This window comes from Meriones unguiculatus, chromosome 11, assembly GCF_030254825.1.
Source record: "Meriones unguiculatus strain TT.TT164.6M chromosome 11, Bangor_MerUng_6.1, whole genome shotgun sequence".
Taxonomy (NCBI): domain Eukaryota; kingdom Metazoa; phylum Chordata; class Mammalia; order Rodentia; family Muridae; genus Meriones; species Meriones unguiculatus.
Window position 1 is genome coordinate 106420484 of NC_083359.1, and position 19822 is coordinate 106440305.

The window sequence follows — 19822 nt, forward strand, 5'->3', positions numbered from 1 at the left end:
GCTGCGCGCGGGGACACAGCCTGGGGCCCGGCCCCGGCTGCCCGCCGGCCACCCGCCACCCCCTCGTCCCGCCGAGGTCGCGGGAGCCCAGCTCAAGGAGGCGTGTGTGAGATGTACGATGTCCCTGCATGGGGGGGTCTGTAGACTTTCCTAAGCCAAAGCAACCGGGGCTGCTTCGGCTGCTTTGAAAAAAAAAAAAAATTAAAAAAAAAATCCCCGAGGACTCACCCGATTAACCTGCTGCAGTTCTGACCCCGCCAAAGGTAACTGCCCCATCCTTAACCATCAGCGTCTGGAGACAGACATTTGCATCTGTGTTTGCAGTCCGGCTTGGAATCCGTATTGCTACCCCCTTCCCCCTTCACTTGCTTAGAGTCTCTTGGAGAAAAAAAAAAAAAAAAAAAGAAAAGAAAAGAAAGAAAGAAAAGAAAGAGAAAAAGGACACCCTCTCAATAACACACGCATAAGTAGTGCCCACCTCTTGTAGACTTGCTGGCCCAGACTGCAAAACTGTCAGGTGTGTGCTAGAGACACAGATAAATTCGAATTGCTGTTAGATTCGTTCTTTCAACACCCCTCCCATCCCCCCTTCCTGCTTATAGACTTCAGTGCTTGGGAAAGTGGCAAAGACCTCGGGCAGAGTTAGGGAACCCGGACTGGAAGGAGATAGGGCGAAGGGGACATGGGGTAGGGGTGGCCGGGGCTGAAGGGGGTGTCCGGAGTTGGAGGGTGTTGCCATCGGGCAGTGCTGCTGTTGTGGTGCTGCGTGTCCCTCCTGTCCTCTAAGCCTTCCCCTCCTCTCCAGGCTTCCCAGTGCTTTCACCTTCCCCAGGGAGGAAGTCACCGAAGTTGTCTGGAGGTCACTGGACTAAGTGTTTCAAACTGCTTATCATACCTGGCCACCTTTGGAGTCTGTCAGAGCGCCTGCAGCAGAGAGCCCAGCCCAGCCTCCCCTCCCCCCCCCCCCGGAGTTCCCATCACCCCCATTTCGGGTGAAAGGAGACCCAAGGCTCCCCTCCCCTCTTCTTCCTTTCAAGCAGAGAACCTGCTTCTAGATTCAATTCCTCCTCCTTCCAGGATCTTAAGGAGCAGTTCTGGAAAGGCCTGGAGCCCCCTTTCCCCCCCAAGGCAACTGTGACCAACCTCAGTGCTGAGGGCTGACTATTATGTGTTTATTCATTGTGCTGCTTTTTGGGGTAGATTCTGAGTTGCCAAATAGGCCTATGACCCCCTGCTACTGTCAAATGCCCCTGCCTAGTGTTTCAAAACAAGAAGCTCCTGCAGACTCCTGAAGTTGTGTTCCAGGGCAGCTGAATGGGTCCGGATAGTTTTGAGGAAAAACTCATTTGTTTCACACACTGCCCAAAAACCAAATAGGGGATGGTGTTTGGAGAACACCTGAGTTCAGAAACACCCGAGTTCAAAGAGAGAGAGAGAGAGTCAGAAGTCTCTGAGGGAGGATGGAAGGCAGGGCATTGAGCTTAGAGTGGCTTTAGGCTTGTGTTTGGCTTTGTATTCTTTTGTCCAGTAGATTTGATGCTATCAAACTGACTTAGCTAACCTGAGAAACAGTTCTGTCTTTCGACAGAGAGAGGGAAGTTGGAAGTCCTAGCAGGTCTGAGCTCAGCAATGGCACAGGCATGGAAATGCTGATGGAGGTGACTTGACCTTGAAGGGGCGGCTTCCTTGCTTTGAGGAAGCAGGCCTCCAGGATCTTTCCAACATTGATTCCTCTGCTACTATCTGTGCCTTTGTTATTTCGTCCTAAAGCAATTCTCCTAACTCTTTAAACTTACATTATGCAGTATTAAATGTGTGTCTATGGTGAATGGCATCATGTTGCATGAACTGTCCGCTGATGAGGGTGTTGAGCACAGGGAAAAGATGGCTCCTTTCCCCTAGCAAATCAAAACCATTTAAGTCTTCTCGTATGGTATGTACTGAAACCTGCTGGTATTCTTTGCTCAACTGAATAGACTAGATCAATCGATTAGGATTTCATGTGTGTGTGCACAGCTCAATTTATTCTGTGCAATTTTTCAAGAAATTAAAAGGTTACCCGAGAGTGCCATGTTCCCATCTCCAACGGAGCACCACTTATTACCACAACAGTATTTCAATATTAAGTGATCTTCAAGATCTTTCATCTTTCATTTTGAGCTCCAAATTTGACTCAGCATGAGTGTAGCAGCGCAGCAAGATAAGGGCTAACTAAGCTCACAGATCACCAAAAAGCTCTCAGGAGCGTGTTTCAGAAAACAGTATCAGGGCAGCCTCCTTCACAGGGCCCCTGTTCTCAGCTGGAGTGAGAATTTTGGCATGGCCTACCAGAGGTCACGGCTTATGTTTGCTGCTGATCTTCCTCGTGGCTTGTTTCTCCTACTCCTTCGCCATGTTGAGCACTCAAGGCAAACGTTTTCGAGGTCCCCTGATATTTTCTATCAGACAAATCCCTGCATTCACCTGTCATGGGAAAGGGAATTATTTAGAAGATTCTCCTTTTGTTTACAGATGTGGCGAGTAAGTAGTTTTGTTTATTATTTCTTTACTTACTTATTTACTATGATGTCTTGTGGGCTCCAACCTGTTCATGGCAAACTCACTCATATTCCAGGAGGTCAAAGTGTGCTTCTGGAGTCTGAGCTGTGAAATCAGTTTCAGTTAGACATGGAAGAGAAGATTATCTGGTGAAAGGATTTTTATGAAACAGAACAGGATATTTGTATTTGTTTGGGAATTGTTGGAAAACTGTTGGAATAGAAAGCTTTTGAGGGAAAGCCACATTGATGAAGAAAAACACTGAAGAGATAGGTACTTTTGAATAATAGATTGGCTATGTAATGGTCAACCACAAGATAAAATTTTTACACAGTATTTTTATGGCTTAAATTGGCTGCAGTGTAAACCAAGCTTACTACTCTATTAAGTCATTATACTCTTCAATTATTTAGCATTTCTGGCCAAGCTATCTTCTGTGGTCTTTTTTGTACACATCAGGGATGATGTGCATGGTAGTAATTGCTTGTTGTTAGTGTGAGGACTTTGCTTTGGAAGAAGGTTTAATTTTAACTTCTCGGGACAAATACTAGGAGGAATATACAGAGGAAAAGTGAGGTGATGGAAATAGTCCGAGTGCTGTGAAACAGGATAGTGACAGCAGTGAAATGTGCCTAATACAATCTGACTTATTCTCACTAAGGAACACTGATAGGAGCTGCCTCTCAGGTACCATGCATCTCGAAGGACTATATATCTCTATTTAAATGCAGATCTTTGGTTTTCTCCAGGGGGCACTTGGCAAATCTTTCAATCGAAGCCCTGGTAGGGGAGAGGCAACTGAAAATTTCTCCAGGAACAATAGCATCTGTCATTTTGAAATAATGATTTCCAAGTATCACAATATTGTGATTCTTTTAAAAATTCATTTAAAATTACCTTCCTAAAGTAAAAAAATAACATACTGGGGCTTTTTGTGAAGAAGAAGAAAAAAAATCATGTCTCTTAGGACTTTGTTGTTAGTTGGTTACAGCTCTGAAGTAGCATGGCTTCACAATTCAGGCTTTAGGTTAGCTTTGCCATCCAGCAGAGTGACTGGGCCTTCACCAAGGGCTTAGCCATGTGTTCACAGGCTTTGGACTGCAGTTAGGGGTAGGGTAGTGTAGAAAACTTTACCCACACCTCTCCCGCTTGCTTTTTGGTGATACTGGGGGAGAAACCCAGGGAATCCTAAATACCAGGCAAGAAGCCTACCACTGAGTTGCTTCCCGAGGCCACGGGTGTTCCCCCAGAAAGTGAGCTTGCCTTTACTTACTTTGATCTCAGTTCACTAGTGGATGAGTTTGCAATCAGGGGAGCAAGGACGACAAACCCAGGGGTCTTCTCTGAAGGGATGATTGTAAAAGATCTCCCAGACTTTCGAAATAGATTGTTGGCCCACACATCTGAGACCTCTGATCCCTTAGATTCAGGAAAAATCTCCTTTAAAATGTCTTTGAATGAACATTTGGGATGAGTTTTTGCTCCTGATAAAAGTTGCTGAGATGAGGTTTCAGCTCTCTGGGTCCTTATCACTTACATCAGACAGTTTTCTTGGAGATTAGCTATCCTTCAACACTCAACCCCGACTGCAGAACCTCCTCCTCATTTTATCTTCTCCACTGCTTTTTATCCTCCCTCGGGCATGCATACTGTATATACCACAGATGTGTTTGTAGCTTTGCACTGAGTGACACCTGTGGCTGTAGAGTGGTCATAGAATTATGCATTGTTTTGGCTTATTTCTATTCATATTCCTATGATGAAAAACCTTTTGCTCATTAAACTAAGTAATGATGATAATTACCACAAAATCAGGGATGAAGTCTTTGGAATTTCTGGGATGCTGGAGATTGGACTCAGAGCTGCTCTTCCAGCACGTCCACTCAGGTAAACAACCTTGATCAAACCTGGAAAAGGATGCTAAATCATGATTCACTTGGCTTGTGCCTCCAAGTTACAAATTATTTTATTTCCTTAGAAAACGTGCATTTCTAAAAATGATTTTTAACTGCTTTGAATACTGACTCAAAATGTCAACATTATGTGAAGCAAAGCAAAATGTTTGTATTTCTACTTTTGTAGATATTTAAGAGGCTTTGTGAGCTGTGTTTCAAAATATGCTTCCCATTTAAATTTGATCTCAGTCTTAGATATATCCAATTAATAAGGCTGATGTTATGACCATAGTAATTTATATTCACAAATACCTATTTTATTAGCACAATGGTAGACTGTGAAACAAATTTCTATATCCAATAAATACTAACAAGAAAAATAACTAACATTTGTCTAGTGAGTGATAGTTTATACATTCCCCATAGCTCTTAGGAAGACTATTTATTGCCTATCTTAAGAAGGCAATCACTTTTTACAAGGTAAATGTTATATGAAAATAGATTCTTTACTCTCCTGCTCTTCTTGTTTGCCTCCTTTTCTCCTTTAGTCTCTTCTTTTTATGACTTCTCTTTTCCCTTAATAATGTAAAACCCTTTTTGGGGACAGAGCATGCATAATTGCTTAACATATATGTCTCTTGAAAAGGGAGCAGGAACAAGCAGCCCCCACAGCTGGGGAATATAGATCTTCTGCTCAGCAGCGTTCTTGAGGAAAATGTTAGGTTGCAGAAATCATTTCATGCCCTGTATGTTTTCCAACATAAATCAGAGAGACTGTTAACAAGTTATAGCCCTTCTTAGAGACTGCAGCTCTCCTGCCACTGTAAACACAGCCTATATATTTTTCCAAGTTACTGCGTGTGGAGAGAAATCCAAAGTTGTCCGTGTAGATGAGCTCCTCCTCACTGAGGGACAGCTCATCTTCTGCTTAGTAGGGACGTTTGTTTTCTGAAGGTTGCAGAATTAGGCCATCACTGATGGTCCTTTGGACCAGTCACTCTCAGAGTCAGAAACTTGCTTTTTACAGATAATGTAGATGGGGCAGGGTGCTGGCTGCCGTGGCAGGTCAGCAGCGGTGATGGGAAGCAGTCATCTGTGGAGTCTGGTACCGGTTCATCAGAGTACAATGGTGGACCTTCTGCTCTCAGCGGCTCACCCAAAGGGAGTAGACTAGACGGTCTCCAGTTTACTCTCCCTTTGAGGCTCCTTTAAGTGATTAAGAATAATAACAAATCAACCAAACGTGATGCTCTGTGCTGTTTTTCTAGCAATTATTTCTTCACATAGGACCACTTCCATGGCTATAAATGCTAGCGTGCAGAGTATATAACAGAGCTCAAGAGTATTGGCTTGGAATGGACATCACCATGGAATTTAGACATTCAGGTTTAAATGCAAGTGTTTATGTTATATGCAGTGCATCGTTTGTTCTAAATAGACTTTTTCTTTCACGTGCCAGTGTCCTAGGCCAGATTGCATTAGCTGGTGTAATGTACTGGGGTAAAATATTGTTTTATCAGTGACACCCCAAATGTAAAAATAGTTGTTTTATTGTGATACATGTGATACACATGGCCGTATTCTTCATTGTCTATACATGATTACACATGGCTGAGCAATGTTTTTCAATGTGTAGATCAGGGGCGAGGGTGTGTGTATGCATCAAGCTTTAAGACATGACACAAGAATCTAGACTTTGAACAGGTGGATGGGAACTCTTACAGAGTGGCTGAAAGTTTTGAGAAACTTCCAGGCATTTTAGAGACTGACAGCAAAATAGGGGTCTTTGTTTTCTTTTGAAATAGTGAAACATTGCTAAGTATATGGCCTGTGATAAGATTTGGGTGCATTTGATTTTGGGGCGTGGGGTGGGAGATGTTATTTGTTTGTTTTGTTTACTGAAACTCATTAAAAGTAAGACTAAGGGAAAATGGATAGAGATAAATTTACTTAGTGAAGTCATAGGCCAAGATGTAAGAAAAGAAAAGGGGCAAGGCAATTGCAGGTAGAAAAGATTTGCATGCTTGAGTGCGTGTGTGTGTGTGTGTGTGTGTGAACTTGCCTGGCCTATTTTAACTGAGCTGTGGGATGTGAAGGGCCATGTGTGGTAGCTCATGCCTGTAATCTCAGAACTTGGAAAGTTGAAGCAGGAGGGTTGCCTCAAGCAAATATACAAACAAACAAAATCTACCAAAGGACAAAGGAAATTAATGCGGAGAACCATTCTCTGTCTTCGCTTGAGGATACAATTCTTTGGAAAACACCTGGAATTGGGTCTCTAGTTCTCATTTTGGAATTTGTGCTGGGACACTCACAATTCTGTGTGATATTAGGAAATTATTAGTTCCCCGAACCTTTATCATTTGGGAAAATTTAACTAATCAAAGCATTGCTTCTCAAGATGGCTGTGAGGGTTGAGGGAGAATTAGGCCAACCCTAGTGTGACCAGGCCTGACCATTCAGATCTGATTTGGAAGAGAGTTAATCCGACTGCAGAACTTCTTTTGTTGGTACTTTTCTGGCTTCCTGTGGAGCAGGCAGAGAGGCAGGAAACAGGAAGTAACACAGAGGTGGGCAGCTGAAGGCAGCAGGCACTCCATAAGCAAGGTGAGTCTAATACAGACAATCCATCAGCAGCTTTATTTGCTTTCCTTCCCAGAGGGCTACTTCTTGTCCAAACAAACAAGTAAATGACTTCAGAAACAAACCAAGGTATTCAGAAATTGTTTTGTTTGTCTCAAGCATCACCTGTCATATGTACTTATTTTCTAGCGTTGATATTAATCTGAAATTTATGCATTTTTGTGAAGGATACAGGAATTGATGTTTAGTGATAAATACTTATAAGCAGTGCTGTAAATTGCATTTGAAAAAAATGTCTTTGTGGGTATAAGATTGGAGGCGACGGATGGATCATCAGTTGACTCCAAGTGGAGGTGTGGTATACATACTTTTAGGGATAGTTTCATGAATGATTCACTGATATTAGCCTAGCCAATTTTGCCATTATAGATGAACTGCATTCTAAAGTCTGTGGTGAAGGAATATGTCAAAAATTGTTCAAGAAATGGGCTGTGTGGACAGACAATGCATTCATAAACACAGATTCAGAGAAATACGTTTGGATCCTGCCTGAAATTGGGGCATCCTTACCTGATTCTTAGATAATGATGGACAGAGTTCTATGCTCTGTGGCCTGTTAAACCGAGAATCTCAGTAAAACTAGAAATCAAAAGATGTCATGAGATCAACTTTGTGCTTGAAAGCCAGTTGCTGTTCATTTTTGTCAAAACTATGAGGTCCTCTGTCCTTGGTAGTTGTGTGCTAAACAGAAAAACAAAAGTCAGGAAGCTTAATTATGAATTTGGTGGCATGAGCTTTGATAGTCACATGATTATTTGTGAGCTGCAGATGACCTGTATGCCACCATATATTGAAAGCTGTCTCTGAAGCTGGTCAGGTAACACAGCCAGCTCAGCTCAGATTTATTTTCCATTTGGCAAAATGTATTGAGTATGCTGTACCTTTACCATCATGACAGCTCAGTTAGTAAGACAGCATAATTTTAAGAGAGAGTGTCTGCTTTAAGTCTCTGCTTTAACTGTTAAGGTAACAACACTGAAGTTACCTGCTCAGGGGTATGGGTCCTAGGTTCTGTCCCCAGCACCACAAACAACAAACAATCAAACAAAACTCAGGTACAGTATTCGGAAGAATTGTATAAAATATGACCAGTTCATATAGATCCCTCAAGGAAAGCTTGAGTTCCCCAGAGAGCCTCGTTGACATCCAGGTTTCAATCTACTAGCTGTGTCCCATTTAAGATATGGTTTTCCCATTTATAAACTGGCCATAGTTTCATTTCACTCATATAATTGTTGGAAGGGTCAAGTGAGAAGAAGGGTTTCCTTTAGTTTGTTTGTTTTGTTTTGTTTGTACTGGAGATGGACCCAGAACATGACATATGCCAGGCCAGTGCTCTACCATCCAATTGCCCCCCTAGGCCAAGGATTTGGAGATAGGGGCTGCAGAGATGGCAGCGAGAGAGGAAGGCAGACTTGACTCTTAGAGACCCGTGCTTTGAGGGAAGGTCCCGTGTTGTGATTGACTTTGTGCCCACAGTGTCTGGCACCATGCCTGGCTGTGAACAGAGGCCCAGTAAATGTTTGTGAATGCGTGAGTGCCAAGCTCTTCAGTCCATCCCTAACATATGTTAGCCTTTAAATCTTCACAAAAATCTTGAATGGTGGTGAGATTGTATTCCTTTCACAGATGAAAAACAATTTAAAAAAAAAAAAACAAACAAACATGGATATTGTGAGCAACTGTTGATCTTGTGTGGGTGGATCGGTAGTCAGGAAAGAAGTTAAACTGGGTATCATAGCTGACTTGATTGGTGACGTGGGCTGGCTTGCACACAGGCTTGTGTGGCTATCGCTTCTAGACTGCAGCACATCAGCCCCCAGGCCAGCCTTCAGACAAGGAGAGCAACCGTGCCCCGAGCTGCTTGCCTGTGGCCCCATGAGGAAGCCAGCTGTGCTTTCCACTCTCTGAAGGAAGATGGGGCATGTCAAAAAATGCTTTTCCATAGGCCATCATGTAGTCACTCACAGAGCAGGAGAGACAGGCAAGGAAGCATGTACTTCATTGTTCAGTGACTTGGATTAAGTTGGCTCTTGGCCACTGCCTATCCCCTGTGATGGTCCCTGTCACTGTCCCTTATGCTTCTTTTCCTTTTACTCATGGAGAGCCAAAGTGAGTAAAAGCTCCTGCCGAGAAGTCTGGTGACCGGATTTTGATCCTTGGAACACACATGCTGGGATGATAGAATTGACCTCTGACCTCCACATACACACCCCACCCATACCTAAAGAATAATGGAATGGAATAAAAGAACTAAGGACACCTTTCATTCATGGATATTAGTCTCCATGCTTTGTCTATCCCGGATTCGGATTGATAGATCAGAAGGTGGTTCCCTCGTTGTTGGGCAAGCCCTGTATTCTCTAGCTTACCTGTTCTTGGAGCCCCACTGTCTGCCAGGAAGTGAGGTTGCTTGGAGTTGTGTTCTGCAGTCACCTCCAGCTTGTCTCCACAACACAGTGGTAAAATCCCCTCCTCTCAGTTGGCACAGTCTGGATTTTGGTATGGAAGGACTCGCTCCTGCACGGTTCTCTCTCCCCAGTTCACCTCACAGGAACATCCTGGGAGTCCCAGACAAAGGAAGGGGGAGAGAAAAAGTCAGAGGCAAGCACACTGTGAAATGCTGGATTAAGGATCTGTGGAGGTGGCTCAGTCAGGAAAGTGCCTTCCGTGCAAGTATGGTGACCTGGGCTCCGACGCCCAACATGCTAGTACAAAACCAGAGACAAACCACATGGCTGCAACCTCAGTGCTAGGGGCGCAAAGAAGGGCAATTTCCGAGGGGTGTGTGGCCGGTCGCTCTAGCCAGTCATGGAGCTCCAGGCTCAGTGAGAGACAACCTTGTCTCAAAAAAGACGGTGTAGAGTGATTGAGGAAGACACTGGACATTTATTTCTGACCTCTGTGCGTACACGCACACCCGGACGTGTACACGCACACACCCATGTAAACGCATACACATGCTGGGAGCATGCACAAACACATACACACAAGCGGGAATTGGGCTAACTGCCATCGTAGTTCTGCTAGCCTGTAGGGCATGGTGGGCGAGGGCAGCCGAAACAGAAGCGATGTCTAAGCTCCGTGCAGGGAGTGTCTTGCACTGTGCCACTGCTGGCGGGTGCCAGGCTTTTGCTAGCCGGGTGCTGTCCTGAGACACGGAGATGAGACCTGGCGGTGGGAAGAGTCTTTCCACACTTTTCCCTGACCTGTGCTGGAGTCCGCCGGGGTGAATTGTGTGAAGTTGTCAAAGGTTGCTCTGCTCTCCAGCACTTGGCACTGGCTCCGCTGAAATGTGATACCATTGGTTTTCAGTAAAGGTTCCTTTCTGCAGGGCTGCAAACACAGCTCAGCTGCTACCCTGTCCACACAGCCCGGGAGCAGACGGAGCAGCACCTTCCCAGCAGCCTTTTGAACCCGACACTCTCCTAGATCCCTCTCCACACAGGAAGTTTCCTCTCTGTTGTCAGATTTAGCACCAGGCTCCTGTCATCAGATCCGAGCAGGCTCCCTGCTGCACAGTACAGAGGCTTGCTTAAGACATTTGTCCTTGAAACCGCACCAAAGTCTTGGAAGAGCCCAGAACGTGTGAGTATGTATGATTTAGGCAGCACTAGGGCAAGGCAGAGCTGCAATCCACCATTATACAATGTCCGATTAGCAGTGCAGGGGGTTTCCACCTTCTGTTGCATTCAGTTTCAGTTCATTCTGAGGAAACAGATCAATTGTGGCCTCTGATACTGTGACTTTGCAGCAGACGGGGGTTGTAATACCTTTGCTTTAGCTATTTGCCCTTCTCATTTAGCACATAGATGCTGCTCGTGGGCCAGTTATTGTGGGCGTTAAACTATACAACTCCTCAATTTTTATTAGGGCCGATAATTATTGGTCTTGTCCATCCTGAGAAACAAGTTGGCTTTGGGGGAATGCTTTTAAAGAATTAACCACATAAATTCATGGACAAGGGAATGAGCTTGTAGTGTGCTTGCTCTCATAAACTACTAGTTTGCAGTTATGATTTACTCATAGTATATTCCTCTGAGGTTTGTTTTTAATTGAATCCTACTCAGTGTTTGTCTGGTGTTTGACGGTCCTGTATGTATCTGTTTACTTTGCTGGGATTGCAGTCTGCTTAATGCTGTGTTTTGATTCCGAGGGCTACCAGGTGAAAGAAATGTGCAGGCTCTGGGGGAGAAGTTGGTGGCTTTGTTTGTTCAGGGTGGTCGTTTTACCTGGGAAAAAGCCTTTTAGGTCCCAACCTGACCTGCTGTCAGAGGAGGGACCACAGGCTTAGGCTCTGGGTTGTCTCTCAGCCTGCCCACTTTTGGAACTCCAGCCCAGAAAAGCTGGTGCCCCCTTTCTATCAATTTTTAATCTGCAACAATACTTACGTTTACAAGATTAATTTCTCTCAGATTAGCCTGATTGATAGCTGGATTGTGGTTACTTAAGAGCCTGCTCCCTGGAACCCGCAGCCCAGATGCATTCCATTTAACTAGTGAATGTAAAAACGGGTAACCATGGAGTCGGCCACCACTAACTGGCTGTGCAGTGGCTTGTTGTAAACAATACAAATGAGCCGGGAGAGCAGGGGCAACCAGACATGAAATGATTTTAATAGAAATTACGGTAAAAGGTCATGTGATTTGGGATCCGCTTCTGTTCAATTTTAAAGGGAAAGTCTGTTTTTTCTCTCCCCCCTCCCCCCTTGCCTAGTTCTAACCCACTAGAGTAGGTATCACCTTGAACTTGGCAGGCCCCACTCTGGGCTTCCACAGACAGAGGTGGCCCGTGTGCTGTGGGCAAATTGTGAGGACTTGTGGATTTTCAGTGGTAAGTACGTTCGTTTTAGAAGCAAGAGAAACAGAAAGAGGGCCGAGTACGTGGGGCTTTTATGGAAGGTCGTGCTCACTGGCCACTGCGAGTCCTGGAGACTAGATGGAACAGGATCACAGGTCGCTCCATTCTTTTCCTTTTAAGTGGCATATCTGTCTTGTTGCTTCTTCCTGGTTCTCCGGATTAATCTGTAACCTTGGTCTTTTTTGAAAAATGTTATTTGCTTTCAAATAAACTTTGGCAGTACAGTGATGAGCACATGGAGGCTTGTGGGAGGAGCAGTGCTGGGTCTAAAGCCTCAGGGGGTTTGTTTTGTGTGTTTGTTCTTTTAATGCATCCAGACCTTTTCTGGATCCTCAGAGGGCCAGGTCTCATAATGACATGTGCATTTCTCTGGAAGGGATGGTGAATGTATGTGGAAATGACGGTCTTTATAAATTTACTTTCAACTTAACAACAACAAATGAACAAACTGTACCCATGTTAGGTACTAACTCCTGGTTAGTTTGGTGAATTGTGTGCAGCTGTGCTTGTAAGCAGAGCCAAGCCGAGAAATCTGGTTGACCGCTTTGAGGGGCTGTAGGATTCTCAGAGGTCAGCTATGCCCTTGCTCAGATTTGGAGGTGGACCTTGTCACACACACTGTGCGGGAATGGTCCGTGGCCCATTCCCGCACACTTTTCGCCAAGGACTCATAGACATGTTTGTCTTAAAGTGAAAGAGAGCAGAATGGGTGTTTTGGGCCGTGCTTCTGTTCCCTCCTCGGTTGGTTGTATAAATGATCACATAATATGGAGATGAAAGATAATGATGTGTTTGCATTTTGCTTCCTTTTGATATATAGATTCTTTTGACTAGCTAGATAATTGAACACCCTTTGAGGTCATGCCGAGCTGTATAGACTTCAGGTGTATCTTTTCCTCTTAGTATCACTGAGGTAGAACCAATCAAGCCATGGAAGCTGTGATCTGGGAGTGCAGGGATAGCTAAAGGTACTGGCCCCTCCATCTGCTCTCAAGATTTTATCTAGCAAACTGTCCAGACCGGAAGAGCTGCGTGTTAACGTTGTGCTTGTATTATGAGTGGTGGTTGCTCTTAGAATTCGTGGTTTAAAGATGCTGGGGTGTCTAAGGGACACTTAAGCTGGTAAGTTCTTCCAAATGTCCTGGCGGAGGATGCGAAGGTTCGCTCGGTACTGCAATACCAGCTGTGCCTCTCAAAAGGTGATGGAACTCAGGTAATTCATGGATGTTGGGGGAGGGGAATTTCAAGCCCACGATGAGAGTATCATGTCAGGGACAGGTTTGGGGCAAGTGTGGTAAAAGTACAGTTCCTAATGTTTCCTCTCCTTGGCTCCCTAAGCTGAAGGACACAACCGAAAGTGTCACGTAGAAGGAGGCACAGTGTGTGGAGAAGTGTGTGGAGTCTCTGCTTTTGGCTGAACAATCTTAGGATTTCGTGTAAGCCGGCTTCATCTCTCTGACCTTTGTATCCTCATTAATAGATGGAGGGCATTCATGCACGCCAGTGATGACTGAGAGAGCGAAGGGAGATAATGCATAGAAAACGTTCAGCACCCTATCTGGTGCAGTATGTGCTCAATAAACTATTGCTGGTTTCATTGTTTATTTTGATTGAAAAAAAATGCATAGTTAAGTAGAGTCCTGCTGTGTGCTGGACAGGGAAGGACAGTACATCTCAACCTGATCCTGCAGTCAAGCAACTGTGTATACTGCACTGTGGAGTATTTTACACATTTTATTCAAAGCTGAGATGATATTGTCCATGTTTTTCATTTTCATGCAAAATTATTTTAAAAGGTCAATTAAGTTTTTAAAAGTTTCTTCTTGCAGATTAGGACTTCTGATACTGTGGGTGTTGAGACCCTATAGAGAATCCCATTGCTAAAGTCGAGGGCAAAAGAACATGCAGAACTAAGACATTTAATTTCATGTGTGACACTATTGCTAGAGTTGAGCACACACATATAGTAATAATAAATAAAACAAAATTTAGAAAGAGATTATTACCCTAATCATAAGAGTTTAAACCCTAGTGCTCTTTAGTTGACCACCAAGGTTGTCATTTATATGAAAAACCAGTAGCAGCATGTCTGTTGACACAGGGCTTACGCTGTCAAGGAGATAGTTCTTGAAATGCTGTTTATCTCTCTTTTGACCTTTGTCCTTGTGGCATAAAGGTCATATTTCTTCAGTCCCCTCCCCGGTTTTGTTCTTTCCATTTCTTTGCCTTCCTTTTCCCTTTTCTTCATTCTGTACTCTCTCTGCTACATTTCACTTCTTCTTTTTTTTTTCTTTTTCTTTTTTTTTTTTTTTTTTTTTTGTATGAATCAGAGAGCTTTTGGAAAAGAGGGACAGGAGACCCGAAGCCTTTTGATGCCAGCTCTGGTTTTATAAATGGAAACTTTTAGTGGAGTCAGAAAAATCTGTTTTTCTTTCTCCCACTATTGAACCGGAGAGCCACATCTGAAGTGACCTGCAGACCCCAGGGAAGCCTTGCTCAGGAACTATTTGTTGATTCATTGATTAAACACCATGGAGAGAGGGGCCATCAGGCATGGAGATCCCCTCAGTAGTGAAGGCTTTGAAACCCCACACTGCTGTGTGCAGTGGGATGGCTTCCCTGTGACCTTCCAACGACTAATCTCCTTTAAGAACTGAATCAAAGCAGTTAAGGGATTTTGTCAGATGGATTTTGTCTACAGTTGGGTTTTTGGCAGTTTCATGTAGAAAGCAATACATTCTCCATGAAAATACGAATCTCTCTCTCTCTCTTTCTTTTTACCCCAAGAAAGGAATGAAAACAGATTGCCAGCAGAGATCTCTAGAGAAGAGCTCTTGTTTACCCATGACACTGTTCAGGCGGGGACAGCTGCGAGGTGGCCGTCTTTCTCACACTTCCCTGCCAGCCTTTTCCTTACCTACCCTTGCCTCAGTCCTGCCACCAAGTGAAACCAGTTCAGCAAACCCTTTCTAGGATCTTTTCTGGTTAGAATAGAGGACGATAGCATTCCATTGAGTTATTGTATTTTTTTCAAAAATCACAAAGCATACAAGGCAGGAGCTGAAAGTGCTTCATTTGCTTCAATACACAGGTTGTTCAAGGTCATGAAACTTGTGAGTGTGAAGTCAGGAAAGAAGTTCAGAGGTCTTGTTCCTGTTGGCACATTTGTGAGAGTCCTGCCTTGTAGTGTAATAGAGTACAGAGAGAGAGAGAGAGAGTTTATGTGTGGGATCAAAAAGCACCCAGTCTAGAAAATGGTGAGCCATCTCAAAGTGACTAGAGGAAAGAATTATGGGAGTGTAGGTTAAATTGTAAAGCTGTGCTCTAAACACCCTTGTGACCTTGAGGAAGACAGTTAACCAGTCAGGGCTGTGTTCTTCTTTGCTGAGAAACTGAGATAGGAGTATGTGTAATGTCCACATAGTAAGTCTGCTGTGAGTATTAAACAGGATTACCTATGTTAAATGCGAGTCCTTTACCTGGCATGAAAGGTAGCAGCAAATTTTAATTGTCAATCTTTACCCTTTTGAAATGGATGGTAGAGTTGTGTGTGGTAGAAATAGAAGCAAAAGATTTTAAGTGTGCATCTAGAATGGGGGTGTGCCAGCAGTTTTTAACATTTCATTGTATTGTAGCACATATAGGAAATGTACGTGAAAGTTGCTGTTGGCTTGGCACAGTGCCATCCATGCAGATGAAGACAAACATGTTGATGTTGACGGGTGAGGACCAGGGCTCTAAGAGGATCTTTAGCTTGGATGCACTGGCTTCTTCTTTATACAAGGGAAGGAAACAGAATAATGGTGAAAAAGAGCACGTAGTGTTATTTAAACAGGAGGGACGTGCTCCGTAGACTCCAGTACTTTGCTGTTGACAATTAGTGTTGAAGGTGTCATCCTACATGATCTTCTTGATCTCAGAGGACCCTTTGCAACACATCCGTGGGACTACACTCCATGTTGATGTTCTGTGATGAGGTAGCTGATCGACTGACCCACTCTTTCTTTTCTTATCCTGGGTTGGGATCATAATGCCAGCTCCTTTGTAGGACTGTGGTGAGGACAAAGTTAATGAGTGCAGAGTCTAAGAAAAGTGTCTGACTCACATTAAGAGCTCAGTCAATATAAGTAACAATTAGATTTTTGTTAAACACTGTTTGGTAGAGAAGTGTTTTATGTTGTGAGTCTTCTCCCAATGTTCATTCTTTGTATTATCCACAGTGTTATAAATATATGACACTGGACACTGCTTTTTAGTTTGACTATAATAGTGGCTCTCCTTTCTTGTGCCATTTGAATCCGCACTATGCCACATGTAGTATCTAACTGATCCAACTGTCTCATTATTCTTATGTGATAGATATTTTCATCTCTATCTTATAAATGAGAACAGGAAGCCTCCGAGAGGTGTTGGCATTTGCCACATCCACAGCTAATGAAGACAGGGCTGAGCTTGGGTTTATTGTCTTCCTCATGTGTGTATGCATTTTGCCCCACTCAGCTGGGGACAGTTTGTAGGACTTTTCTTTCCTTCAGAAAAAGTAGAAAAATAGATTGCCTGGAATAAAAGATGAGAAATAAGAGGAAGATGGAGGGAAGAGAGAGACAGAGAGGCTCGTTTTATACTTAAATCTAGGGTCATCTCACTGTAACTCATTTTTTTAAGTATTATTTAGTCAGAAGCAGAGCAAAATAGTAGCTTTGAGACTTGCATCATGACAGTGTAACCTTTGGATCTGGAACAATCTATAGTATGCTATAAGAGTTTCACGCAAAAGAAAAAATATACATAAAAGGGGAAGAAATCCAGTTACACCAGCATGAGGTAAATAACCAGCTTCACACACCTTAACATGCTAAGACTGGTTGGGGTGGGGAGGAGAGACTAAAATCCTGTTATTCTCACAGCTTAGGCACAGATCAGGTTAGTATTCACAGAGAACACCATGCATTCAGTGCGGTCTGATCCTTTTCGATTAAAGGAGCCCTCTCCCTAAACTATTCTCGAAAGGTTTTCTGAGAGGACCTGGAAAGATGGCTTGTTGGTTAAGAGCAGTGGCGGCTCTGCCAGTGGCCCTGAGTTCAATTCCCAGCACCCATATGGCAGTTTACAACTCCAGTTTGAGGGAATCCTACATCCTCATATAGACATACACGCAGGTAAAACACCAATACACATTAAATACAGAAAATATAAAAAAAAGATTTTTTTTTTTTTTCTGAGCTAAAGAAGCCACGTTTTCTTCCCAACATCCTACATTAGGAAACTGAGCCACATGACTTCCTATGTAGGCAGGGAAGCTGTCCTCAACATTCTGACACCAGAGAAAGCCTCTTGTCTCATCCAAGTGTTGTGATTGTGATGTCATTGGCTTGTACGGACTGTAGGACAGAGATAGAGGAGAGTTACACATTCCTAGGTGTGCAGTAAGGCTTTTGCTGAGGTAGAATGTAGCCCTTGCCTACAGGCTTGTGGCAACCTTCGAGCTGGCAAGGCCATCGCCACGTCTCTGAGGAGCAATGGAGGGCTCTGGCTCCCATTGTTTTGTAGAACAAAGGCTGGGTGCTGGAGAGAGTACTGCGCCATCTTGTGCCGTAGCCTCCTGGGGCCCACTGGGTGCTATGGCATTCTCCCCAGATGGCCACCCGTGGCTCTTGTGATGTGGCACTGGCACTCTGTCTGTGGAGCAGATGGGGTTTACTTGCAAGTGGTACTTCCTGCTCTGCATGCTCATTTTGAAGATGGAGGTTGGTGAAGTGCAGGAGGCCAAAAGCAATAGTATGCCAAACTTTTGTGTCAGAAATGAAATACGATCCAAGGTAGACTGGAAAAAGGGGAATGCAAAATCCTCCTAATTCCCAAGGTCACTGTCAAGGTCAGACTACTTAAGACAGTTTGGATGTTATAGAATTGAGGCTATGGTCAGGGGCTCACAGTCCTTCTCTGGGAAAATCTCAGGCCCAGTCTTCAGTGTTTTACGGGCTAGAGGTGAGGAGCAGGGATTGAACAAAGGAGGAAGCCATGACTTTGCCTTTCCCTTTCCAAGGTCACAGAACCGTTTGACACCCCTTGAACAACAGTCAGAGTGCATGCTTGCTGCTTCAATAGTTGCCTTTGTATGGCTTCAAGTACAACAATAAGCAAAACAACAAAATGACTCTCTGTTTCTCTAAATATAAATATTTCTTCCAATAATGCATGGTTCTTATGTTGTGAATGTTTTGAAGCCGCAAATTATCATTTTCCTTTTACAGCTGAGTTAGCTTTACATGATGGCTTGTTCAAAATAAGTTTGTTAAAAAACAACAATACTAGCAACTGGCTCTCTTACTATCTAGATCTGGGTTGATCCTATTTTACAGAATCTTCAACCTGGAAGAAGTCTGATAAAAGGTGGGACTAGTGACTGAGCTCTAAGAGGACTGAGAAGGGAGACAGGCCCCAGAGAAATGTAGGAAGAAAATGTTTGCGGGGTCATTGCATGTTGAATACAGTAGCCAAGGCTGCAAGAAAGCACCAAGTCACACTGATCCTCCATGGGAAAGCAACATCAGAGGCTGGAGAGATGGATCAGTGGCTTAGAGATTTTGCTGCTTGGACTGAGGTTCTGTCTCCTGTGTCCACATCAGAGGTTTACACTGGCCTGTGACTTCAGTTCCAGGGAAATTGACGCCTCCCCCTGACCTCCTCAGGTACCTGTGCTCACGCACATAAACCCCCTCCCACACACATATCCACAAAACAATAAAAATAAACCTTAGAAAGAATGGAAAGTCAGAATGGGGTGGGAGGATAGGAGGGCGGGGAATGGGGCAGGGAGGAGTCATTGCCCTGTGAAGGATTTCCCAAGATGCCTGTCTCCTCTTCTGTCAGTTCCCAGTACCCTTCTATTTATGAGGTCACGCAGAACAGAGACATAATCTATTCTCACATGGACTCAGGCCACTCGAAGGAAGAGAAATGTGTTTGTGTTTATCAGCTCAAGTCTTGTTTAGTTCCAGGCCCACCTGCTTTCCCATGCGATAGAGTGTCCCTGTCAGTGATGTCATCTTAAAGAGAACCAAGAAAGTGTTAGATGATGCAATATTCCTTAAACTGGTACCTTTAATTAAAAGAAAATCCACTGGCTCTATACTCAGTTGGAATACGGGTACCTGTTTATTATTTGTTTTGCTTTGGAATATAGCTTTATTAGTTACATGGCTATGGGAAGGTGAAATGAGTGTGTGCTTTCTCTCCTGTAAGCTTTGATGACTATCAAGTAAATAAATCCCAATACATCTGTTTATACTTTAGGGTGGATTTCTTGGCCTAGCATTATGCTAAGACCATGACAAAGAAACTGAGTCTTTTGATAATAGCTCTGAAATCTTCGAGTTGATCTACTGTAGTCAGCATTTGACTACGGATTCCCGGTTGAAAGTCCACTGCAGCCATCAGAATGCTTCAAAAGAGCTGTATGTCACTGGCAGATGGAACAAGCCGGTGTCCTGTGAATGTCAACTTGGTACCTCTGAGCCATCATTAACCAGTATCGGCTATCACAAAATACTGTATTGCCTTTAGGATATCGAACGATGACTTAGGCTATACAAGGAAAATGTATTTAGTGGATGCATGCTTAGGGGCAAGGGAAGTGTCTGGTCACCTTCGGATTGCTTCCATGCTAGGCATTTGCTGGGTAGTTCTCGTCAGCACGTTGCCAAGTAATCTAATTTTAAAAAAGATTCACTTTGCTCCTCCTACCAATTAGAGGAGAACACTGTGTACACCTGTTTGGTTTGTTGCACGGGCACAGTATACAGCAAAGGTAACAGATAGAAGATCAATTCTTATTTATCTCAGAGTTCCAAGCTTTTGAGGCTGTACTATGGAAACTTTGTAAT

General features: G+C 43.8%; 1 protein-coding gene across 10 annotated transcripts in view; it reads left to right on the forward strand.

The window, feature by feature from the left end:
* Nucleotides 1-19822, forward strand: part of Esrrg (estrogen related receptor gamma) — a 612722-nt gene that overhangs the window by 43914 nt on the left and 548986 nt on the right. For 3 of the 10 annotated variants that reach the window (XM_060364901.1, XM_060364894.1, XM_060364906.1), the window contains exon 1: nucleotides 36-263. The exons of 5 other annotated variants lie outside the window; for them this stretch is intronic. The gene's annotated coding sequence lies outside the window, so the exon portion shown is untranslated. Of the gene's footprint in view, nucleotides 1-35; nucleotides 264-10430; nucleotides 10665-19822 lie in introns of those variants that run through there. 2 more of the 10 variants (XM_060364902.1, XM_060364897.1) reach the window with 2 other exon arrangements.